Raw genomic sequence first — 27,279 nt, 5'->3', positions numbered from 1 at the left:
CCAAGTTATCCATAACACTGCACCTAAATGGAATAATGTTTTATTTTTTCTTTGATCTGTCAAAGGTGCTTCAAGCTTTGCCAGGACCTTAGTGACACTATCAACATTTCATTGTATAGTTCCTATGAATTACACAGACCTTGTGATATCCCAGAGGTTAATGGAATTTTAGAAATCCCTGGTATTATCTTTTTTACTTGTCATTTGTTTATGCATTGTAAAATAACACAGAACCTGCCCCCCTTTTCTTTTTCTGGCTATTTGCAATTAGCTTAAACTGAAGTTTTTTTCTCTACACCTAAGGATAAGGATGAAAACAGCCAGTTGAAATCCAAAGCTTCAAAAAAAAGGTGGATGAAATTCAGGTAATCTCTGCCTGTGTTAGGAGACTCTGACAAAGTGTGTGTGTGTGTTTGTGTGTGTGTGTGTTTGTGTGTGTGTGTGTGTGTTAGTAGTGGTGGCGGGATCTCTCTGCCTTTTCCTTGACAAGATTTGGGTTAGAATAGTCCTGATGCACATAAAGTGAATGATGAGACTCTGGATTTCATTCTTAAATCTTCGGTCCTCTGGGCATCTGTATATCTTATCAGATGAGGCTGGAGGCTGGCTTCCAGTGCTAGCTGTGTCCACCTGTGCCAGCAGGGAGTGATCAGCACAGCAATGGTCATTCATCTTTTCTGTCTGTCCTGGGGGTGGGTTTGGGACATGCACACTCTTTCTGGGAGGAGCCATGGACCAGTGTTCCAATATGGTGGGTGGGCAGTGCTAGCCTGCTCTAGGTCCCCATAACCTGGTCCCCAACCCCCCAAGCTAACAGGAACAGAGAAGCAGGGCAGAACAAGTGCCAGACTGGGGGCCAGGTGACCTGGGTTCTTGCCTGGCCTCTGTCATCTTCTTTATCAGATCTCTGGGTCTCAGTTGAGAGTGATGAGTTTCCTCATCTTGAAAGCAAGGAGGGTCGTTCATTTTAACTAACATTTGGTGAGCACTTAACACATACTAGACTCTGCCCTGAATCCTGGACAAAAATAAAAGTAAGACATGATTCCTTTCCTCAAGGGGTTTAAGGTGAAGAACCAGAGTGGGTGTAGACAAACTTGTAGACAGATAATAACAATAAAATGCGGTAAGTTCTTAACCCCAGTATAAACAGAATGCTGTCAAAGCCTAGAGGGAGAACCACCAGGTAGATTTAAGATCACTTCAGCATAGCCATTAAAAGCATATACTTCCAAGCCAGACCACTTGGGTTCAAGAACTGGCTTTGCCTTTATAAGCTGTGTGACCTTGGGCAAGTCACTTAACCTCTCTGTGCCTCATTTTTCTCATCTTTCAAATGGAGGTCATAATCGTACCTACCTCTTCGGATTATTCAAGCAGTTATGACAGTGCCTGGCATGTAATGAGCCCTACCTATATTCATATATTATGATAATGTTCTAGAATTCTCACAAGTCCACGGGGCTGCAAAGGAACTAGTGAATGAAAGGGAATCCTTAACTGAAAAAAAAATCTAACTGCATTTCATAGAGAATGAAGATACATAAGCATATTTCATGCTTATTAGGTGTCAGTTGGTTCACTAACATCCCTGCCCCCATGAATGCCCATAAGTCAGGGCCCAGGCTGCCAAGCAGGAGCGTTTGGCATGGTTAGGGGTGTTCTGCATTAAGACTAGGGAAGGACCATTCTTTGATCTGCAGCGGGCTCCCAGGGAACACACACAGAGAAGCTAACCATCCCTGGCCCGCCCGGCTCAGGCGGATCGTGGGAGAGAACATTTTCAGGCAGGAACATTTTCGGGCCTCACTGACTCCAGCGCCTGAGAAGGAAAACAGGAGGGTGAGTGGGTGTTTGTGCCTGGAAGTTGTAATGAACGTAGAGCTTGGCCCTGGCAGGAATGAGGGCCACGGGTTTGGCTGGATATCAGAGGACTCAGGCCAAGTGTGGGCAGCTGTGGGCTGCTTGGGAAGGTCCTTCTGGAAAGTGGGAGTCAAAAAGAGAAAGGGCAGAGAGATACGCAGGAGACTGGACTGAGGTCTTGATAAGGAACTTGAGAGGAAGGAGACCATGTTAGGCCTTGGAGATACAATAGTATCTCCAGAGAAGGACAGGAAAATAAGTCACATTAAGCACACACCTGAGACATTCATGGAGCAGAGATGGTCAGACTCATGGGAATAGGGATGCTCTGGTAAATTTTTTTTTAATTTATTTTTTACTATTTATTTATTTTTGGCTGTGTTGGGTCTTCGTTTCTGTGCGAGGGCTTTCTCTAGTTGCGGCGAGCAGGGGCCACTCTTCATCGCAGTGCACGGTCCTCTCACTATCGCGGCCTCTCTTGTTGCGGAGCACAGGCTCCAGACGCGCAGGCTCAGCAGTTGTGGCTCACGGGCCTAGTTGCTCCGTGGCATGTGGGATCTTCCCAGACCAGGGCTCGAACCCGTGTCCCCTGCCTTGGCAGGCAGATTCTCAACCACTGCGCCACCAGGGAAGCCCATCTCTGGTAAATATTTAACAACCATCTCCCTTCGGGGAAGAAGGGCAGAGAAGGGACTCCTTTATAGAATTTGCTGATTTCCCTAGTGTAAATACTACCACTGTGGCTGACTTCAAGCTACCACTGTGATGTCACTCGATGTGGAGTTGGGAAGAGTTGCTGGGTGGCACCCTATGATACGTGCTTTCCCCCCTACACATGTAGGAGAGATACAGGTAAGCTCAAGTGCCAGGATAAGAGTGAAATGTCGTAAATGGATTAGGAAGTGATGAGTTTTGAGTATTTATTACCTTTGTTTGAATATAATTTATCTAATTGTAAATTTCTATAATTTCATTTTAAATAATGACCATCATTTATAACGGGCTCCCAAAATTCCTGAAAATTTAACAGTTGGCCCTTGGAAGATGGTTCAAGCTAGCTCTAAAGCATATCAATTTTCTCCATGGTAAAGTAGGAGCCTCCTTCTCATCATACTGTCTAGATCGCAGGGTTCTTGTGAGGGTCAGTAAAGTATGTGAAAGCATTTCAAGAACTGTAAGCAGCATATAAATATTATATACAAATAAAAATCATTCTCATGGGAAGAGTATAACCTAGTGGTTGAGAAGGCAGTTTCTGGAAACAGGTTGCCTAAGTTGAATCTTGGCTCTACTCTTTTTTAGCTGTGTGACATTGGGCATATCCTTGCCCTCTCTGAGCTTCAGTTTTCTCATCTGTAGAATTTGTGAGAGGCTTAACTGAGTTAATATTGTAAAGCACCTGGAACCGTGTCTAGCACACAGTAAGCACCATTTAAACATTGACTAAAATTGTTTTCAACTTGAGCAGCAGTAAGCCTGCAATTCTTCCAGAACCAGAGAGCCTTATAATTGGGGAACCCAAGAGCCTGGCCTCCACCCCGATGCTTGGTTTTAAAGGGACAACTCTCCTCTATGGTAATGGAATTGCTACTTTGCTAACAGCCAATGCTTTTTAGATAATGAACCCTGAGGCCTATTGCGGAGATAAAGATGCTGCTAGAATCAGATTCCATGGCCACTCACCGCAGTAGTGGGGGGCGCTGGGGGAGGGAGCAGGGAGAGCTATCTTATTACATGCCTGGCTGGCTCAATTACTTCAGTCCTGACCTAGGCAGAGCCCCAGAGTTCCAGAGACCATTAGCTGCCCCGCAGAACCTGGTCTCATTTACTATCTCAGGACAGGAAATGGAAGAAAAGCCTGCTCACCACAGGTCCCAGGGCTGGCCAGGGTAAGAAAGTAGACAGATGGGTGGAGAGAGATGGAGGACAGCTTGAGGCAGGGGACAGGAGCCATGGCTGCTACAGCAGCCACAGACTCCTTCAAGGAGTCTGGGATGTGAGGCAGACGGTTCTCAGGCAAAGTCAGGGACAGATTTGGAGGTGGGGATGGGGAGGAAGGTGGTCGGAAAGGTGGTCAGGGTCTCCTCATCAGGGACGAAGAAGTCAGGTGGCTTGGAATGAGACTAGAAAGGCAGAAGTGAGGAAGGTTTAGTCCACAAGGAGGAAAAACATTAATGCAGGCTGCTAGGGCAAGGTTTTTCCAATTAAGGCTTTGCAACCATTACAGAGTCCTGACTCCCATGGAGTGGGTCAGACAGAACCAGCATTTCCTCTTTCTTAGCAAACTAAAATAGAAGAGTGTGGCATATACTGTCTGGGTGCTCATCAATCCCACTTGCTCTTCCTTGGGTGCTCAGACTATGTTTCTCTGTGGCCCTTACAGTTAGGTTGGAGCCTTGTAACTATGGCCGTGGAGTGTAGACAAAAGTGAGATAAGCCATGAAATCCCCTGGATGACTCTGTGTGTGTGTGTGTGTGTGTGTGTCTCTGTCTCTGTCTCTCTCCCCCTCTCGCTCCTTTCTACCACAATCCTGTGTTAAAGATGGTGGCATCATAATATGGAAAGAGCCTTGATCCCTGGAGGGGGAAGGAAGCCACTAAGTAGAGCTGCCTAATCTGCATTGGGCTAGGACATGAGCAAGAAATAAACTTTTATTTTGTTAAGCCATTGAGATTTAGGGCTTCAGAGCCTAGCAAGCATTGTCCTGACTAATAAAAATAACAGAATGAAATGGAATGGAGTGGAAAGGAAGGAATATAATGGAATAAATTAGAATAGAATGGAATGGAATACAATAGAATAGAAACTATCAGAGTACACTGCAGTTAGTAAAAAGTAAATTGGTTTGTTGAAATGTTTGTTTCAGTTCATATATAGACTACTTTTTTTTTTAAACAATCACTTTTGTTATTTATTTATTTATTTATTTATGGCTGTGTTGGGTCTTCGTTTCTGTGCGAGGGCTTTCTCTAGTTGCGGCAAGTGGGGCCCACTCTTCATCGCAGTGCGCGGGCCTCTCACTATCGCGGCCTCTCTTGCTGCAGAGCACAGGCTCCAGACGCGCAGGCTCAGTAATTGTGGCTCACGGGCCCAGGTGCTCCGCGGCATGTGGGATCTTCCCAGACCAGGGCTCGAACCCGTGTCCCCTGCATTAGCAGGCAGATTCTCAACCACTGCGCCACCAGGGAAGCCCTAGACTACTTCTTAATAAAAGTTTTATTTTTTGCTGGAGGAAGAGGTTCAAAGTTTTGAAAATCACTGCCTTAGAGCTAGAAAGAGATTTGTGGTGTGTGATAGAAGAAAAAGCTTTAGGTAAGATGGGGATTCCATATTTACCACCCTTTTAAGGAAGGTGCTCTAGACTTTCTGGGCACCCCTATCTTATGTCTAGTTTTAGTGGAAGTTTGCGATTTGTGCCTGCCAGTCTACTTTCTCTTCCACTGGGAATAGCATCTCAGTCTTAGTCCATATAGTTTGTTTGGGGCTGGCTCTACCCCCTTGAGATCAAGGTGGAGGACACATGTATGAAGCCTGGAAAATCAAAGTGTTTCATTCCTGAAGCCACAGTGATTGGTTCAGGGATGAACACAAGACCCAAATTGGTCCACTCAGAGCTAAAACTGGGACTTTGGCTGGAGTGATGAAATGACAAATAACATACAAGGGAACTCCCATAAGGTTAACAGCTGATCTCTCAGCAGAAACTCTACAAGCCAGAAGGGAGTGGCATGATATATTTAAAGTGATGAAAGGGAAGAACCTACAACCAAGATTACTCTACCTGGCAAGGATCTCATTCAGATTCGATAGAGAAATCAAAAGCTTTACAGACAAGCAAAAGCTAAGAGAATTCAGCACCACCAAACCAGCTCTACAACAAATGCTAAAGGAACTTCTCTAAGTGGGAAACACAAGAGAAGAAAAGGACCTACAAAAAAACCCCAAAACAATTAAGAAAATGGTCATAGGATCATACATATCCATAATTACCTTAAACGTGAATGGATTAAATGCTCCAACCAAAAGACACAGGCTCGCTGAATGGATACAAAAACAAGACCCATATATATGCTGTCTACAAGAGACCCACTTCAGACCTAGAGACACATACAGACTGAAAGTGAGGGGATGGGAAAAGATATTCCATGCAAATGGAAATCAAAAGAAAGCAGGAGCAGCAGTACTCATATCAGATAAAATAGACTTTAAAATAAAGACTATTACAAGAGGCAAAGAAAGACACTACATAATGATCAAGGGATCAATCCAAGAAGAAGATATAACAATTGTAAATATTTATGTGCCCAACATAGGAGCAACTCAATACATAACGCACCTGCTAACAGCTATAAAAGAGGAAATCCACAGTAACACAATCGTAGTAGGGGCCTTTAACACCCCACTGTCACCAATGGACAGATCATCCAAAATGAAAATAAATAAGGAAACACAAGCTTTAAATGATACATTAAGCAAGATAGATTTAATTGATATTTATAGGACATTCCATCCAAAAACAACAGAATACACTTTCTTCTCAAGTGCTCATGGAACATTCTCCAGATAGATCATATCTGGGGTCACAAATCAAGTCTTGGTAAATTTAAGAAAATTGAAATCCTATCAAGTATCTTTTCAAACCACAACGCTATGAGACTAGATATCAATTACAGGAAAAGATCTGTAAAAAATACAAACACATGGAGGCTAAACACTGCATTACTGAATAACCAAGAGATCACTGAAGAAATCAAAGAGGAAATCAAAAAATACCTAGAGACAAAAGACAATGAAAACACAATGATCCAAATCTATGGTATGCAGCAAAAGCAGTTCTAAGAGGGAAGTTTATAGCTATACAACCTACCTCAAGAAACAACAAACATCTCAAATAAACAATCTAACCTTACACCTAAAAGAACTAGAAAAAGAAGAACAAACAAAACCCAAAGTTAGTAGAAGGAAAGATATCATAAAGATCAGAGCAGAGATAAATGAAATAGAAACAAAGAAAACAATAGTAGAGATCAATAAAACTAAAAGCTGGTTCTTTGAGAAGGTAAACAAAATTGATAAACCATTAGCCAGACTCATCAAGAAAAAGAAGGAGAGGACTCAAATCAATAAAATTAGATATGAAAAAGGAGAAGTTACAACAGACACCGCAGAAATACAAAGAATCCTAAGAGACTGCTACAAACAACTCTATGCCAATAAAATGGACAACCTGGAAGAAATGGACAAATTCTTAGAAAGGTATAACCTTCCAAGACTGAACCAGGAAGAAATAGAAAATATGAACAGACCTATCACAAGTAATGAAATTGAAGCTGTGATTAAAAATCTTCCAACAAACAAAAGTCCAGGACCAGATGGCTTCACAGGTGAATTCTATCAAACATTTAGAGAAGAGCTAACACCCATCCTTCTCAAACTCTTCCAAAAAATTGCAGAGGAAGGAACACTCCCAAACTCATTCTGTGAGGCCACCATCACCCTGATACCAAAACCAGACAAAGATACTACAAAAAAAGAAAACTACAGACCAATATCACTGATGAATATAGATGCAAAAATCCTCAACAAAATACTAGCAAACAGAATCCAACAACACATTAAAAGGATCATACACCATGATCAAGTGGGATTTATCCCAGGGATGCAAGGATTCTTCAATATATGCAAATCAATCAATACACCATATTAACAAATTGAAGAATAAAAGCCATATGATCATCTCAATAGATGCACAAAAACCTTCTGACAAAATTCAACACCCATTTATGATAAAAACTCTCCAGAAAGTGGGCATAGAGGGAACCTATCTCAACATAATAAAGGCCATATATGACAAACCCACAGCAAACATCATTCTCAATGGTGAAAAACTGAAAGCATTTCCTCTACGGTCAGGAACAAGACAAGGATGTCCACTCTCACCACTGTTATTCAACATAGTTTTGGAGGTCCTAGCCACGGCAATCAGAGAAGAAAAAGAAATAAAAGGAATAGAAATTGGAAAAGAAGAAGTAAAACTGTCACTGTCTGCAGATGACATGATACTACACATAGAGAATCCTAAAGATGCCACCAGAAAACTACTAGAGCTAATCAATGAATTTGGTAAAGTTGCAGGATACAAAATTAATGCACAGAAATCTCTTGCATTCCTATACACTAATGATGAAAAGTCTGAAAGAGAAATTAAGGAAACACTCCCATTTACCATTGCAACAAAAAGAATAAAATACCTAGGAATAAACCTACCTAGGGAGACAAAAGACCTGTATGCAGAAAACTATAAGACACTGATGAAAGAAATTAAAGGTGATACAAACAGATGGAGAGATATACCATGTTCTTGGATTGGAAGAATCAACATTGTGAAAATAGCTATACTACTCAAAGCAATCTACAGATTCAAAGGAATCCCTATCAAATTACCAATGGCATTTTTTACAAAACTAGAACAAAAAATCTTAAAATTTGTATGGAGACACAACAGACCCCGAATAGCCAAAGCAGTCTTGAGGGAAAAAATTGGAGCTGGAGGAATCAGACTCCCTGACTTCAGACTATACTACAAAGCTACAGTAATCAAGACAATATGGTACTGGCACAAAAACAGAAATATAGATCAATGGAACAGGATAGAAAGCCCAGAGATAAACCCACGCACCTATGGTCAACTAATCTATGACAAAGGAGGCAAGGATATACAATGGAGAAAAGACAGCCTCTTCAATAAGTGGTGCTGGGAAAACTGGACAGCTACATGTAGAAGAATGAAATTAGAACACTCCCTAACACCATACACAAAAATAAACTCAAAATGGATTAGAGACCTAAATGTAAGACCAGACACTATAAAGCTCTTAGAGGAAAACATAGGAAGAACACTCTTTGACATAAATCACAGCAAGATGTTTTTTGATCCACCTCCTAGAGTAATGGAAATAAAAACAAAAATAAACAAATAGGATCTAATGAAACTTAAAAGTATTTGCACAGCAAAGGAAACTACGAACAAGACGAAAAGACAGCCCTCAGAATGGGAGAAAATATTTGCAAACGAATCAATGGACAAACAATCTCCAAAATATATGAACAGCTCATGCAGCTCAATATTAAAAAAACAAACAGCCCAATCCAAAAATGGGCAGAAGACCTAAATAGACATTTCTCCAAAGAAGACATATAGATGGCCAAGAAGCACATGAAAAGCTGCTCAACATCACTAATTTTGAGAGAAATGCAAATCAAAACTACAATGAGGTATCACCTCGCACTAGTTAGAATGGGCATCATCAGAAAATCTACAAACAACAAATGCTGGAGAGGGTGTGGAGAAAAGGGAACACTCTTGCACTGTTGGTGGGAATGTAAATTGATACAGCCACTGTGGAGAAACATATGGAGGTTCCTTAAAAAACTAAAAATAGAATTACCATATGACCCAGCAATCCCACTACTGGGAATATACCCTGAGAAAACCGTAATTCAAAAACACACATGCACCCCAATGTTCATTGCAGCACTATTTACAATAGCCTGGACATGGAAGCAACCTAAATGCCCATCGACAGATGAATGGATAAAGAAGATGTGGTACATATATACAATGGAATATTACTCAGCCTTAAAAAGAAATGAAATTGGTTCATTTGTAGAGACGTGGATGGATCTAGAGACTGTCATACAGAGTGAAGTAAGTCAGAAAGAAAAAAACAAATACCGTATATTAATGCATATATGTGGAACCTAGAAAAATGGTACAGATGAACCGGTTTGCAGGGCAGAAATTGAGACACAGATGCAGAGAACAAATGTATGGACACCAAGGGGAGAAAGTGGTGGTGAGGGGAGTGGTGGTGTGATGAATTGGGAGATTGGGATTGACATATATACACTAATATGTATGAAATGGATAAGTAATAGGAACCTGCTGTGTAAAAAAAAAAATAAAATTCAAAAAAAATAAAATAAAATGTCCTGTTGGAAACCATGGAACAAATCCCAAAATAGGAGACTATATGGGGTTGAGGAAGAATTAATGACCATAGAATGCTCCTTAAGAGCAATAGTGTCATAATACCATTGACCTTATTTTCCACTCTACAGGTCTTTTACATACCGTGATTTATTTTATCGTTGAAATAAGAAACCATCTAGGTCACCACAGAGCACCGAGCTGAGCTCCCTGTGCTATACAGCAGCTTCCCACTAGCTATCACAAACAGCATTTTAAAGAGAGTTACTGTCTTCAGGAAGTTGACAGCCTGATATGGGCAGACCTACCCAAGGGGCTTAACACTTGAGAACCAGAATGTGTCAAAGGGACTAAAAATTTGAGCCTTCAAGTTTTATCAAGTTCTGACTTTATTTTTCAGTTTTAGATCTGTAACCCAGTTGATCCAGTTGGCATTGGTATTTGTACATGGTATATAAGGGGCGAAGACACATTATGGTTTACATATGGCTATCCCATTTATCCAGCACCATTCTTTGCAAAGACTATCCTTTTCCCACTGCTCTGTTGTGAATCATTTATCATAAATCAAGTGCTCACATACATGTTCTGGATACTTTATTCTGATCTATTGATCTATTTGATTTTCTGGGTGCGAAAACCCACAATGTTTTATATATTAGAGCACTGTAATAAAGCATAATTTTTAAGAGTAAAAAAAAACAAGTTTATCAATGCAACAGCCTAAAAATGACAATGAAAGCCCTTCTTATACCATGATTCAGAAATATGCCAACTACTTAATTGGCAATTAATCAATTTCATATTCTACCAGTCGATTTTAGGCCCCAGTTACCCACCCTTGATAACCATGCATGAAAGAAAATATGATTCCACCATAGACTCATAGAATGCTAAATCTGAAGGAGGTCTACAGATCGGCTGGTCCAACTCACACACAATTATTGAGATCCAGAAAATTGGGTGCCTTTTGCAGGGCAACACAGCTAGTTAGTGGCCAAGTGCCAGGGGCCAGGGCCCCTATCTCTGAACATCAGGGAAGGCGTGGTACTCAGGGTGGCATCATGTAGAAGATCCAAACACAGATCATGGGGTCCGATAGAACTGGTAAGAATCCCAGTTCTGCTGCTTACTGACGGTGTGAGTATGGCCAAGTTACTTAACTTCACTGAGCCTCTGATTTCTCATCTGTGAAATGGGGGATAATTATGAAACTACCAACCAGGGTTCATTATGGGAGTTCAGTGAGTTGATGCACAGAAAGTACATAACATCTTGCCTGGTCCAGTTTGTAGTAAGCACTTATAAAGTCCAGATCTCTCAAGAATGAAACATTCTGGTCTGTACCTTAAAGAAGTGGACTCTATGCCGAGTGAAGAGGTTTGGTTAATTATTTTCTAGTTTGAGGATGATCAAAGGTTGTCCAGGCCGGCACTGCCACCAGCCCTCTGGGAGAAGTAAGTGGCTGCTGGCCTCACTTGAGTACCTGTGACGTTACTGCATACACACCTCTCTTCCCTGAATACCAACAGATAACTCCTTGGCTTGTCCCTTCTGAGACATTTCCCTCCACCTGTGAATGATGGTTCAACGCCTCCAGGCATAATGCACCTCGATCTGATTCCTTCCCCGCTTGATTCTCCTTGTCACCCCTCAGAGTTGAGGGCTCCCTGTGGATGTCTGCAAGGGGCTGCGATGTCATCAGCTTTCTGCCTGCTCATACCAGAGAGCCGCACAATGCACCCTTGGGGCAATAAAAGTCCACCTGCTCAGCTTTGGCATTGGGCACCTCAGAGCACCCTGGTGACCTCAAATCCTGGGGCAACCTCCAGAGCTCAGCTCTAAATCAATGGAGAGAACTGCTGGGGGCCCAAAACAGAAGCAGTTGAGAGGACAGCACAAGCGAACATTCCCATCCAGGTGTGTGGAACATATCTTACACCAGGAATGGTACCAGTTACCGGAGAGAAAGGGTTAAATCTCCTTTGGGCTTTCTGAGGCCCGGGCGGGCGTTCACAAGCGTTTCTTACAGATGTACAGTGTGCCACGCATTCTCTTAAGCCCACAAGTAGGGTACAAACATGAACAAAATGGCAACATCCCTGCTTTCTATGCGCTCACAGTCTTCTGGGAGAAGCCAGACTCAGAAACAATGACAGCATAGCGTGCTCAGTATTGAATTTGCCGCGCGTGTGCCGATAGCAAGGTACGCAGGAGACGCGGCTGTTGGTGCTGTTGGAGGTAGACGGAGGGGCGAGCAAGTCTTCATGGAAGAGGTGACATTCTAAGTGGGTGCTCGACAATGACTGGGGGTTGGCTAAGGGGATAAGTGAAATTCAGGCCTAAGGAACAGCATGTGCAAAAGAGGACAGCAGTCTGAAAGAACATAGAGTGTTTGGGGGAGTACAAGCTACCTGCTGGGAAGGGGAGGAGGTGGTGGAAAAGGAGGTTAGAAGGATGGTTTGGAGCCAGACTTGAGAGCGCTTGGCTGCATATATAATCAGAAGTTTGTCCTTTGTTTCATAGGCGTAGTGGAGCTACTGACGATTATTGAGCAGGGGAGTGATACGCAGTTTTGTATTTCAGAAGGATAACGCTGCTCCCAGCGTGGGGGGTGAAGCAGAGAGGCCCGAGGTAAATGCAGGGAGGGCACTCCGCAGGCTCTGGCTTCGCCTAGGCTAGACGAGATGGGATCTTCCATGAGGACAGGCCCCTCGGGGCAGGGGCTGGCAGAGTTCTATCTAGCAACAGCCTGGCCAGACTTAACTTACGCACATTCCTTCCATATTCCCCAGACTCCAACTAGCAGTAAGTGCTCCATATACATTTGTTAAAGGAATGCACAAATGTGGGCTGTCCTGTCCTCCCAGGGTACCCCGTGATGTGGGTCAGCAACCTCGCGAGACCCCGAATCGTGCTTGGATCTGGACCTCCTGACGTAGAACACAGAAGGCTCAGTCTGCAACAGGGCACACCGGGACTGGTGTTGCTCTGCTCCTGTCACTCTAGGTAGCAAAAGGCTCATTATTTAGGAGGAGCAATGGAAACGGACTATCAAGGTTACTCATCATCCACAGATTTTGTACAGAGGTCAGCAAAAAGGGAGCAGAAATCAGTCAGATGATTTAGACCATCACGCCAAAATGCTACAGATACAGGGGTTTGCTGGCCTCCACACTTGTCTCTTACAGCGCCAGGGTCCATTCAGAGCTGTTAGATCACCTTTGTGTCTTTTACATCCCGAGGGGTGCCCTCAGACAAAAACTCAAATGCAAGTTGGTTATTTGGAAGGAGGTCCCAGGAAACACTGGTTGGAAAGTGGAGGAGTGAGAAGAGAAGGGAAGGGAGCCACAGCTGCATGTGATAATAAGCAAGTGCCCATCATGGGCTCTTGGAGATCAACCCCAGCAGGGACCTTTTGGGGAGAGTGCTGAACACGTTCCAGAGTTATCCCACCAGTGGGATGAGGAAGCTGGGGTATTCCTCCACCAACTCCCCATCTGTCATTGTTTGAGGGCTGCTCTCAGGGGGACTAACTCTCCAGCACTTCTGTCTTGCCCTGAGCACCAGCTACGTGTGTTCTCATAGATAGTTACAGAAGTTTGCAGCAAGCAGCCTTGGGTGTGTAGAGGGAGGAGGAGGTTGTGTGGAGGTGCCAAGAGGGTCTGTTACAGGTGCTTATAACCACAGGGAGGGCATCCAGGCTCACCCTCCGGAGATTCTTCAGTCCTGAGTTGAGAGAGGAAAGGGGGCATGCTAGACACTGAGGTTTAATGGAAATGCATTGCGTTTTCATATGGGGTGTTGAGGTGCACGTGTCAGGAGCCTGAATTTTTAAAAAGTTATCTTTGTGTCTCATTCAAAGTACAAATCACATTATCCCTTGGGCTTCAGCATCTTTTCTAGCTTGTAGGGGGGTGGGCAGTAGGGTAATACCATTACATGGCATGGTTGGGGGGTAGCCTTTAGTATCCCCATAATTAACTTCCTCCAAAGCCACTTTTTTGGGGGGAGCTGCTTGGTCAATACGTTTATTACTGTCTTTATCTGAAAAATCTTCATAGAAAAGTGTGGTTTGGTTTACTAGCTCTCAGCTGCCCATTCCTGAGCTCTGAGGAAGCTTGCCCTCTTCTGAGCTACCTGATCTTTGTTCTGGGCAAGAGACATTTTGGGATGGTTCCTCTTCCTCTTTTTAACTTCTTTCTTAGGCTTCTTATCATAGACTGGATTCTCTCATATAGCAGCATGAGCTTTCTTATACATCTCCTCCATCATGGCTGGAGTTTTGTTCTTTATGTATTAAGAAAATTGTTTCTTATAAGCATCTTCATCTTCTTCAATTAGGTAATGCATATCATCTGCAACTTTTTTTAACATCTTTATTGGAGTATAATTGCTTTACAATGGTGTGTTAGTTTCTGCTTTATAACAAAGTGAATCAGCTATACATATACATATATCCCCATATCCCTTCCCTCTTGCGTCTCCCTTCCTCCCACCCTCCCTATCCCACCCTTCTAGGTGGTCACAAACCATCGAGCCGATCTCCCTGTGCTATGCGGCTGCTTCCCACTAGCTACCTATTTTACATTTGGTAGTGTGTATATGTCCATGCCACTCTCTCACTTTGTCCCAGCTTACCCTTCCCCCTCCCCATGTCCTCAAGTCCATTCTCTAGTAGGTCTGAGTCTTTCTTCCCGTCCTGCCCCTAGATTCTTCGTGACATTTTTTTTTTCTTTCTTAGATTCCATATATATGTGTTAGCATACGGTATTTGTTTTTCTCTTTCTGACTTAACTTCACTCTGTATGACAGACTCTAGGTCCATCCACCTCATTACAAATAACTCAATTTTGTTTCCTTTTATGGCTGAGTAATATTCCATTTGTATATATGTGCCACATCTTCTTTATCCATTCATCTGTCGATGGACACTTAGGTTGCTTCCATGTCCTGGCTATTGTAAATAGAGCTGCAATGAACATTGTGGTACATGACTCTTTTTGAATTATGGTTTTCTCAGGTTATATGCCCAGTAGTGGGATTGCTGGGTTGTATGGTAGTTCTATTTTTAGTTTTTTAAGGAACCTCCATACTGTTCTCCATAGTGGCTGTATCAATTTACATTCCCACCAACAGTGCAAGAGGGTTCCCATCTGCAACGTTTTGACCCATGATGTGCTTCCAGTGTACTTCTGTGTTGAATGCCTTGTTTTCTGAATCATAACCAGGGAACCATTTGGTACTGTGAGGGATAGACAAGCCTCCATCCACAGCGTCCTTCAGGGCCCCAAAAACTTTATTTCTAGTAGTAAATCTAGCAAGCCCTGCATCCAAATAGCAGGTGAAGGCACCAGGTTGACCATCAATGCTTTCCACATTGTATTCATCGCTGGGTACCTCCACGTGGCCTTCATAGATCTTGTCCATGCCAAACTGATTGAGAAGCCTTTGGGCCATCAGTGGACCAGTAACTGTACTGCAGCATAATTTGTCAGGCCAACCTTCACGCCATACTTTGGGAGTTCATGAGCATTAGCTGCCCAGACTGTCATATCCCCTTCTCTACAGGCATAAGCAATCTGACAAATGATATCTCTGTTGGTTACATGGACTCATCCTGTATTTGGGTGTATTGTACTTATTTTTGTTCTGGATTGCCAAGCATTTCCCAGCATAGTAATCCGTTTTACCCTCTTGTCTTCTTCTAAATTTCACTTGGTATCTCTTGAAGTAGGTCTTATTCTTTACAACCTTAACAAACCCCATCCTGCGGGACAGAGACCCGTGTCCACAGCTCGTCACAGACCTGCAGCCTCCAAAGCCACTTTGAACAAACACGCAGTTACCATGGAGTAGCCAGATGACTGCTAGCCAGTGCAGCCAGACGTGTCTCCTAGCCCACCTCCGGCCCTATAGAACACAGTGCCGTGCCACAGCCTAAGACATTCCAGAGCTGCCACTCCTCAGAAACTTTGGACCAGTGCTGGGCAAACCAGTGAGACTTAGAATCACCTGGGGCATGTGTTTAAAAGGCAGTTCCTGGGCTGTACTCCTGAGATGCTGATTCAGGAGGTCTGGAGTAGGACCTAGGAATCTACATTTTAGACCAGACTCCCAGGTGATTCAAAATAAGGTCCAGAATGTTCAAAGAACAGAGGATATGAAACCTTGTCTACAAACTGGGCAACAAGAGAAGATATCAGTAGACCCTAATTAAAAACATGGGGTTGGTGGGGGGGGGGAATCCTGCAAGTTTTAACACTTGCTTACCTTGGATGAATATTCCTACCTCCTACCTGTGTGCTTGCTTCTTGGGGAAAAGGGGCTTTGTGTGGTGGCTCCGTAGTCCTCCACACTCCTTCAGGGTGGACGTGATACACCCGCGTCTGCTCTATTAAAAGACACTAAGCAAACGGGAAAGCTCTATGTCAACCCTAGCTTAGAATTCAGGTCATTCCCAGACTCTGAAGAGGAGACTAGACGCCTTCATATGAATAATAAGCTCTCTGGAGACCCTTAGTTCCACCCAGTAATTTTCAATGCTTGGGACAGGCATGAGCCACTGTCTCATATTTCCAGTCCTTTGCAGAGTCCTACAGAACCCACCCCCACCCCTGCAAAATTTTTAATTGCCCTGGCATTAACACGGTTTTGCTGGACCTAAACTCTCAGGACATATGAGTTGAGCTAGAGAAGAACTGCTTCTCAGTATATAAAAAAACAGGATCTCCTTAGTCCTATGCCATAAATTAGGCTGTTGGAAAGGAACATGGTAGCTCTTTTAAGTCACCAAGATATGCTTTGGAGCTGCACTTATGCAACAGGAGAAAGGCAGCTACTTAATAAACCTCAGATGGGGGCTTCCATTCAGCTTCTTCAGTCCACCGATTTGATTCTATTCATTCCATGATGTCCCTGATATGCTTGTATATTTGCATTCACGATCTAGTGTGAGCTCTTTACTTTTGCTTTCACTTTAATCTGCATCCATGAATTACCCACAGATACTCAGATCTCTAAATCATAGGGTGAATTAAGGTCATGGATTAAATTAGGACTATGACATTGAAGGTGAATCTCTTAGAGCAGCTCTTTGTAATAATTTGAGGGGCTCCCAGGCCCATATGAAAAGCCCACAAAAGCAGTAGACCCTCTTCCCAGAAAAATACACCTATAGACAACATTTTGCATATAATTGTGTAGACCCCTCAGGTTAAGAATCCACAACTCATACCCATAAAAAAAATAATCCCAATGAGACGTAAGAGGCTAGGGTGGGAGGAAGGGGAGGGGCAGAATAATGAAGAAGGGCAAGTCCCAGGTGAGCAGCCCCTGTGTTAGTTGAAGTGACATAACACTAGCTGCTGTAACAAACAACTCTCCAAATTTAAGTGTCTTGACACATAATGGTCCTGGCCAGCGACTGAGTGACTTTCCCATGGCAAGTGAGTTACTCAGGGACTCAGGCTTCTTCTACCTTGTACCTCTACCATCCTCCAGAGCCTCAGTCCTGTGCAAACAGCCAGCAGGAGGAGAAAAACCATGGATAAGGTACATTTACTTCTTCAAAATCCCAGCCCAGAAGTGCTGCCTCTCACCTCCAGTCATATTTCACTGATGGGAACTGGTTACAGGGCCACATATGGATGGAAACGGGGCTGGAGAATGTATCCCGTGTCAGGGTAGCCATTTCCTAGCAACAACACCACGGAAAGGGGAGCATGAGCTTTTGGTAGGCAGAAAGCTATATCTCTTCCTAAGCATTGCATGCAAGTGAAATCAGGTTAAAATAAATGGCAAGGATGGCCTTGAGAGGGAAAAGAAGCCACCAAAAGATATTATGAAGTCCCAGGCATGTGTACAATAGGGCAGCTGTGGCTCCACCTTATTGGTAGCAAGTAAGTGAGATTGCAGATAAATTGCCTTCCAGTCTCAGAACTTTCTAGAACCAGATGGTCTAGCCCCTCCTTCTCTCTAGCTCTATCCTTCTTTCATCCTACTTCTAAACAAAAGTGCCAGTTCAGGAGCAGTTTCCCATTTATAATGGATGCTTTGTACCCATCCATCTGAACCAGAATTTGGTTGGTTAATTGAAAAAAAAAAGATAGTTAAAACAGGGAATCATTGAAAAAATGGTATATACAAACTGTAGATATTTTATTTAACTTAAAACATGTAAATATACATTCATTCACTAAACTTTTGTTGTATAGCCAAGTCATTTTCTTTGAATATAAATCTGCTGATAGGAGACACAGGCTTTCCTTCTCTCATGAACTGTCCCTAAAATGCACTGTCTGTGATTTCCAGTTTTGAAAGTGGAGCAAGAATGTAAGACATTTGTGAAACAAGCTCAGCACATAATCCTCCCAATTTTTTAATGATTTTCAATCTTTTACAGTTGTTTGGCACACACATAACTCAACAGTAATTTTTGTCTATTTTTAAATTATAGTTAATTTATCATGTTGTGTTAGTTTCTGGTGTACAGCAAAGTGATTCAGTTATATATATGTGTGTGTGTGTGTGTGTGTGTGTGTATATATATATATATATATTCTTTTTCATATTCTTTTCCATTATGGTTTATTACCGGATATTGAATATAGTTCCCTGTGCTGTACAGTAGGGCCTTGTTTGTATCTGCTAATCGCAAACTCCTAATTTGTCCCTCCCCCACCCCCTTTCCCCTTGGATAACCGTAAGTTTGTTTTCTGTCTGTGACTCTTTTTCTGTTTCATAGATAAGTTCATTTGTATCATATTTTAGATTCCACATATAATAGATATCATATGGTATTTGTCTTTCTCTGTCTGACTTAGTATGATAATCTCTAGGTCCATCCGTGTTGCTGCAAATGGCATTATTTCAATCTTTTTATGGCTGAGTAGTATTCCATTGTGTATATACGTACCACATCTTCTTTATCCATTCATCTGTTGATGGGCATTTAGGTTGCTTCCATGTCTTAGCTATTATAAATAGTGCTGCTATGAACATTAGGGTGCATGTATCTTTTCGAATTAGGGTTTTCTCCAGATATATGCCCAGGAATGGGATTGCTGTCAATAGATTATATGGCAACTCCATTTTTAGTTTTTTAAGGAATCTTCATACTGTTTTCCATAGTGTCTGCACCAATTTACATTCCCACCAACAGTGTAGGAGGGTTGCCTTTTCTCCACACACTCTCCAGTATTTAATATTGCGGACTTTTTAATGATTGCCATTCTGACTGGTGTGAAGTAATACCTCATTGTAGTTTTTATTTGCATTTCTCTAATAATTAGTGATGTTGAGCATCTTTTCATGTGCCTGTTGGTCATCTGTATGTCTTCTTTGGAGAAATGTCTATTTAGGTCATCTGCCTATTTTTTGATTGGGTTGTTTTTTTGTTATTGAGTTGTATGAGCTGTCTATATATTTTGGAAGTTAAGCCCTTGTAGGTCGCATAGTTTGCAAATATTTTCTCCAATTCCGTAGGTTATCTGTTCGTTTTGTTTATGGTTTCCTTTGCTGTGCAAAAGCTTATACGCTTGATTAGGTCCCATTTGTTTATTCTTGCTTTTATTTCTATAGCCTTGGGAGACTAACCTAAGAAAACATTGCTATGATTTATGTCAGAGAATTCAACAGCATTTTTAGCTACCCGTTACTATTACATCTTTCCAAAATTTTCAACTTTGTTCCTGTAGAAACGACTCCTTTTTGCATTCATATTTCATTAATTCACATGTTGTATAAATCACTAAATCTTAATAACAAGTACAGCTGGAACAATCATCATAAACAGCTTTGGAAGCAAACACAATCAACTCTTAGTAAGTGTAGGACCCAGCTATTGGGAGCAGAAGTGTATGCTGTATTAGAGTGTGGCTGTGAGCATTCAGTGGGCCATGGACCTCAGTCTTTGTGTTTTGCAGAAGGAATAGGGCGCCTTGGCTTATTTGGTGTGGTCACCAGCCTCCAAGATGACCCACAATGAGCCTTGCCTTTTGGTATTCACACCCTTGTGTAGTCTTCTCCCACAGTGAACTCGTGGTTGGTCTGTGTGACCGTTAGAAAATGGCAGAAGTGTCAGTTGTGTGACTACTGAGAGTAGGTCACAAAGGGTGTTGGGACTTCTGCCTTAGTGTCTTAGATCCCTCACTTTGGGAGGAGAGGCCATCATGCCAGCAGCATTGGCATCACCTGGGAGCTTGCTGGAAGTGTAGCATCTCATGCCCCACCTCAGGCATCCTGGCCAATCTGCCTCGTTCTTGTTTGCTTTAATAAGGCAAATTCATCAAAACCCAATGATGTTTTCACACTGCTTGAGGGTATAGATATGGCTCCAGGGGAAAAACATACAGTTTTTCTGATTGCGGTATACCTATGACACATGGCTTCCCAAGAGGGTGAGAAGGCAGACTGCTGCCTCCTGTTATTTACATCCTGAGACTCTCCGTGGGGTGGCTGTGAGACAAGCCACTGTGAGCTGGAAGGCAGAATTTTTAAAGAGCAAACAGGAGACTGGAGAAGTCATTAATTATGTTATCACAAAAAATATTTGGTGCTTTTTCTTAACATTACAGCTACCATGCTGCTGGTAATGCCCTTTTATTTGTCCAGGGGGGTTTGCTCCCATTAGATTAGATTAAGTGTCTCATCTAAGGCACAATAACAGATTTGGCCCCATGCTTTAGCTGCTGGCTGTGGTTGACTGATACCCAAGCTTTTGACTCCCTGCTGAGTATCTAAGCGGTACAAGCTGCAGTCAATGCATTTAATCTACATAAAAAGAACACAAATTGCACATTAGCCTTTTTGAGTTCAGTAATCAGGTTCCCACACACACACCTCTCTCCCTCCCCCCACCCCTGCTCTACTGGACAATTTGAGGCACCCTTGTGTGACAAAAATTTTTTTCTGAGTCAGGTAAAAAGAAAAGTCTTTTGCATTTTAATTGCACTTGATCTGCTCATTGAATGACCCCTGTAATTTATATATTGTTCATAGTTAGTGCTTTCTGCAGCCCTGCTGTGCAGCTGATAACATAATTCACAGGCGTGCACCTTGGGCTCTGTGGGTAGTGGCTTGGCTTTTCCGTTCTTTCTGAGTTTGCGAAATTCTCTCGCTCGTCCTTCAGATTCAGGCTGCTGCAGCTGATGTCAGTCAGTGTCTGCTTATGCACGTGTAGCGAAAAGGCCACTCAGTGAGCCCCAGCCTTCTCCTTTGTTTACATTTAAAGATTGCCCTATCCTAGCCAGCCGCCTACACTGTTTGCAGATCAGCTGGCTGTTTGTGACGCCGCTTCCTCCAATCCCTCCCTGGATCCTGCAATGAACTGGCTTAAACTAGAGCTGTGAAAAGAACCGCAAACCCAGGTATCATGCTCTCACAGGCTAACTACAGAGGCAGTGACATACGAGACAATCAGTAAATACGAAGGGCATAATAAATAGGGAATGCAGAGATGGCTTTTTTTTTTGGTACATTAGATGGTTAGCTTTTGGGAAGTAGAGCCTTGTTATCTTGTGATTTGGAAAATATTCTAAGCATTTAAGGCAAATCTGTGGGAAATCGAAGTTCAGTTTTTACAAAATGTTTAGGTGTTTAATCATTTTATTTGCTTTGTAGTCACATTGAAGCTGTATTCCACACATTCTCCAGAAGGATAAATGACGGGGTTGAGTTGGATTATTTTGGCCCATCTCAGATTTTGCTTTAGTGGTTTTGCTCTCAGAAAGTTTGAGGGGTAAGAGGTTAGATCCTTGCCGCTCAGAGTATGGTCCGCGGTACATCTGCATCGTTCTCACCTGTGAGGTTCTTAGAAGTGCAGAATCTCAGGATCTGCATGCTAACGAGATCCCCAGGGGGCTTGCACCCACAGTTTGAGAGGCACTGAATTAGACAATCGGGTCTCAACCCTGGCTGCACATTCAAATCATCCAAAAACCTTTAAGAAAATACTAATGCCTGGGCCCCAACCCCAGAGATTCTGATCTGATTGCTCTAGGGTAGAACTAGGCACTGAGAGTCTTTACAACCTACTCACATGATCTAACATGCAGCCAAGGGCCATAATCACAGGATTATGCAAAATCTTAGAGAAGGATTCAAAACAAACAGTTCTAAGCCTAAATCAGTGCCCCACGGACATTTCCAAACCCCCCCCCCCCAGGCTCCCTGGGAACCAGCAGGATTTTCAGTACAACTTAACAAGTATTTCTTCAGTGCCTCTTATGGGTACATCTTGCTACACTCCAGAGGTCCACTCCGACAAGCCAGAAGGCAAAATCACCTTGTGAGCGAGACAGAATTTTCTGTAGAGTCCCCTGCGCTGCGATACTGAGAGATCACCCCGCGCGTCTGCTGATGGCTCCATGGGGCTCTGAGGAGGTGGGTTCTCACACAGCTCCGAAACATGTTCCTTTGTAGAAGTTGTAGCACACACCAGTCTAGGCTCCTCACAACCAGTTTCAAAGAATCCCAATTGCATGGGAATGCGTGATTTACTCTTTTGACATCTTTTCTAGCATATGTTTAGCAAACTTGCTGATTTTTTTTTTTTATTAGAAGAGAGGCATGTGGCCCTTTGGAAAGGATTTTGGAATGGAATCAGAAGACCTGGGTTCGAATTCTTATTTCACCATGAAGCAGTTTGTTATAATGTCTGAGATTTACATTAAAATTCCTCACCAATTATGAGTTACATTGTGTGCCTCAAATTTAGGTCAAGCAATAACCCAGATGTGAATCAAGGATGAACACCCCAGGGCTGGTCTGTGGGCATTCTAAGCAGAGGGGACCTTGTCCAGAGGTTGCGACTATATCCATTTCCGCTATTGAGATCACACGGGTTTTGCTAATGAGCATAGCAAATGTCACAAAGAGGTTTTTTTTGTGAAATGAATGACTTGTTAATTAGCATGATGAATGACCTCTCACTGGTGAAATCACATGAATTCAAGATATGTGGACCTGCCCATATATTTTAGCAATACTCTCTACCCTTGCATGAACCAGGTGGAAGAGCCTAGTGACATCTATAGCTCGTACCCTTAGGGATGGCCCCCAAGAATTGAACCCTAAGTGGGCCTTGCCCAACCATTGGTTAGGAGGATTTCTTATTGCCTGATGCTGGCTGTAATGAGAACATAATCCCTGTCATGCTGTGTTGTGGTTGTTGTGTCTATTTTTGAGTAAACCTTTCATGCAAGGCAATAGAATATGGTTTGAGAATTGCTTTCTTCATAACCTTGTCCTGAGGCTGCAGTGGAGTAGCTAACTCTCATTCACTCAGACCTTTTCTGCATTTACCATTAGCTACCAAAAATATTCTAATAGTTGAGAATGAACAAATAGGCATGAGTCAGCCGCAACCCAGTTGTGTGACCTTGTGTCTCACATCTAGCTGCTATATGTCTCTGGGTCTCAGTCATTTTATTAGAAAAAAACAAACAAAAAAAACTGGGAGGATCATCCTAAAGATTTTTTTCTGGCTTAAGGTTCTAAATTAAAACAAAGTCTAACATGAGGAAAAGTCAAACAGACCAAGATACTCTATGCTGCTGTAGATCTTGCTTTTGAGTCCCCTGCGTCCCCCTGTCGGGCCCCCTCAGTTGCATCCCATACCCTGTGACTCTTTTCAATAATCCCAAGCCCCTGGGAAACTTAGACCATGCTTGCCATTCTCTCTGTATGGTCCCAATTAAGTCTGTGGACTGTAAATATGGAATTCTGACAAGGCTCTGAATGTTGCTAAGTTAATAGAAATTTCTGGCAAAAAGCAGAGTGGAGGAGATGATACTTTACAGTCATCTCACTTAGCAGGCTCCTTTTATTCTGAGAAACACTGGCAATGGGGTTGTTTCAGTTTAACATTTTTCTTCAAGGGAACCTAGCAGTGGCACTCATCTCCCAGTGTGTCTTAAATGAAGCATCAAGTCTGATGACCCCAAGGTAAGCCCTAGAAACTCCTGCTTGGTGCTTTGTGGGGTCAGTGAAGCTATTGCAAGAAGCAGACCCCAAATGGTGAGGCTCAGTCACTCGCTTGTTCCAGCAAAGGAAGAAGAGCATCTTTAACTGACCCGTTGGTAGATAGTTGTTCTTATTTCATCCTCCTAAACAGCCTTGGTATCTTTCTATTGTGGCTTCCCAAGGATTCCTGGCATGCAGCCTTTTATAGCTCCTAATGAAGCTATAGTACTATTTTCAGTCAAGATCTGTGGCATGAAACAAAGAGGGGACTTGACAGAGCTGTTTCCAGCGCAGTTATTGAAAATAATCTCAACCTATTGGGGCCAAAAATAACAGAGATCAAGACAAAGATCAAGCTATTGTTGCAATCTTGTGCAATAGCAGCTCCAATGAAAAAACGCTGGGCAGCAAACCAATGGAGACCGTTCATCTCAAAGATTTTTCCTTAGAAAAATTCTTCAGGACCTCTGGCCCCCAGCTCTGAAGTTTTGTTTTGTGCTATCTAAATGTTTGTTGGGTTTCAGCTTTGCTATGTGTTTTCTAAAAGAACTTACCTTTCTCTTAAAAGACAGTATAAAGTGAATGACGCATTAAGGGCTTCAAGTAGGTTGTGATTGCCTATTATTGTATCTGACTGTATTTTAAATAATGGGAATATTAAAGTGTGAGTATCAGAAGTCTTGGTTAAAATGTCCATGAAAGATAACCAGGAAGGGTTGATGGGTATTTCCTTAAGGTGATTTGTATTTTTAAAATCTAGTATTTGGCTACTAATAAGTTCATTTGTCTGCAGTTATATAAAACTAAAAGGAACACTTAGTCTGTTTCTTTGAAGGAGTCTGAATATAAAACCCCAGTGATCTTAATGTTTTCCTCAAACCAAATGCAGTGCTCCTTGAACTCAGGTCAAGACTTTTTCTTAGATAATACATGCACGCCAATGTTCGTAGCAGCACTGTTCCCAATAGCCAAGACATGGAAGCAACCTAAATGTCCATTGACAGATGAATGGATAAAGAAGATGTGATACGTATATACACAATGGAATATTACTCAGCCATAAAAAGGAATGAAATAATGCCATTTGCAGCAACATGGACAGACCTAGAGATTATTATATTAAGTGAAGTAAGTCAGACAAAGACAAATACCATATGATATCACTTATATGTGGAATATAAAATATGACACAAATGAAATTATTTACAAAACAGAAACAGACTCACAGACATAGAAAATAAACTTATGGTTACCCAAGGAGAAAGGGGTGGGGGAGGGATAAATTAGGAGTTTGGGATTAGCAGATACAAACTACTATATATAAAATAGATAACCAACCAGGACCTACTGTATAGCACAGGGAACTATACGCAATATCTTGAAATAACCTATAGTGGAAAAGAATCTGAAAAAGAATACACACATACACACACACACACACACACACACACACATCACTTTGCTGTACACCTGAAACTAACACAACATTGTAAATTAACTATACTTCAATTTAAAAAAACACTATATATAAAATAAACAACAAGGACCTACTGTAGAGCACAGGGAACTATATTCAATATCCTGTAATAAACCATAATGGAAAAGAATATGAAAAAGAAAAAAAAAAAATATATATATATATATAACTGAATCACTTTTCTGTGCACCAGAAACTAATACGACATTGTAAATCACCTATACTTCAATTAAAAAATAAATTAAGGGGCTTCCCTGGTGGCGCAGTGGTTGAGAGTCTGCCTGCCAATGCAGGGGACACGGGTTCGAGCCCTGGTCTGGGAAGATCCCACATGCTGCGGAGCGGCTGGGCCCGTGAGCCACAACTACTGAGCCTGCGCGTCTGGAGCCTGTGCTCCGCAACAAGAGAGGCCGCGATAGTGAGAGGCCCGCGCACCGCGATGAAGAGTGGCCCCCGCTTGCCACAACTAGAGAAAGCCCTCGCACAGAAACGAAGACCCAACACAGCCATAAATAAATTAAATAAATAAATAAATAAATAAAGCATGACACAAATTAAGCAATGTGAATACTATCAAGCTTTAAAAAAATTAATTAATTAATTAATTAAAAAAAGAATTTCTCTTAGATAAACATTAAATGATTATCCACTATACGCCAATTACTGTGCTAGATTAGAAGTATACCCTCAAAAAATTGTAAGGAGGTACAAATACCCATTTGAGAACCACCAGCTACCACCCTGATTTTGAAATGCATGATCAAGCTTTGAGCAATGGGAAGTGCTAATGACAACCATCCAGCACCCTAAGAGACCAGTAGAAATGTGATGCAGATGCAGTGGCCTAGAGCTTGGAAGGAGGAGGGGTTGGAAGACTCAGGGGTTCAGCTTCTGAATTCACCCCATTCTCATCTCTTTCCCCTTGTTCTTCTGTCTCTGAGGACATGGGTCTCTAGTCAGGAGTAAGTCAGTGGGTCATTGCATTGAATGTCTCAGCCACGGCTGTACTTCAGAATCACCTGTACAACTTAAAAAAAATACAGATTCCCCAACCCCTGCCCAGATTTCAGAATCAGAATTACTAGGGTGGGGCTAGGGATTCCACATTTTTAAAGCATTCCCCTCACAATTCTGTTGCACATCCAGTGTTAAGACTTACTGGACATAGAACCAATGTATCCAGAACGTTTTGTGCTAAAGGGCCAGGGAGCCATGAAAGAAATAGAAAGCCAGGTCCCAGCCTACGAATGATTTCTCACAACCAGAGGGGAACTTTAGGGAGAGAACAAGAAAATAATAGAGGAAATGAAAGGAAAACAAGTAACCCAGAAGGAAGGCCATGGGATTGTGTGCTACATTTGCTGTTTCAGATGTTGGAAGTAGTATTTAAGCTTTTATATAAGCAACCTCACTGCTATTATTTGTAAGTCCTGGAACCAGAGTACAAGTAACCCAGAAGGAAGGCCATGGGATTGTGTGCTACATTTGCTGTTTCAGATGTTGGAAGTAGTATTTAAGCTTCTATACAAGCAACCTCACTGCTGATATTTGTAAGTCCTGAAACCAGAGTACAGATGGATGCCCAAATATATATCTAAATACTTAAAAGTTATAAAGCTAATAAACTGTTATTCAAAACATATCCATCCTCCTGCCTTGACAAATACACCTTTGCAAGATCTGGAAGACCAGGTTTGAATTTAAAGTTATTGCACTTCTTGGAGTTCCACACTGAACCATAATGGCACGGGGAGAGGAAGCCTGGGTCACCAGCCTGTAGCTCACCCACACATCTCTTCCCTCATAGACGCCACCTCCTGCTATAAGGAGCCTTGTGGGCACGTGGACCAATGGACTGGAGTGTCCACCTAAATTCTATTCACACGTCCCTGCGAACAGCTACCCCATGGCCTTACCTCTAGCATATGGTATTCATACTGGCTACATAATCTGCCTTTGGGAGGAAGGGCCCAGGGAAGAAGC

The 27,279-nt window shown here is 42.4% G+C and overlaps 1 protein-coding gene, 1 long non-coding RNA gene and 1 pseudogene across 3 annotated transcripts in view; 1 reads left to right on the top strand and 2 right to left on the bottom strand.

Moving 5' to 3' along the window:
* LOC309620018 overlaps positions 1-27,279 on the bottom strand; it is an 878,206-nt gene that overhangs the window by 193,670 nt on the left and 657,257 nt on the right. The window lies entirely within an intron of this gene.
* The window catches only part of RAI2 (retinoic acid induced 2), a 406,186-nt gene that overhangs the window by 222,614 nt on the left and 156,293 nt on the right, over positions 1-27,279 (top strand). The gene's annotated exons all lie outside the window — the stretch shown is intronic.
* On the bottom strand, positions 8,350-25,339 carry LOC309620434 (large ribosomal subunit protein uL18 pseudogene; annotated as a pseudogene). Its single transcript has one exon. The product of its transcript is annotated as a large ribosomal subunit protein uL18 pseudogene (transcript).

The sequence above is a fragment of the Balaenoptera borealis genome (genome assembly GCF_965194805.1).
Source record: "Balaenoptera borealis genome assembly, chromosome: X".
Classification (NCBI taxonomy): Eukaryota; Metazoa; Chordata; class Mammalia; order Artiodactyla; family Balaenopteridae; genus Balaenoptera; species Balaenoptera borealis.
Note: the sequence above shows the minus strand (reverse complement) of the source record. Positions and strands in the feature narration are given on the sequence as shown.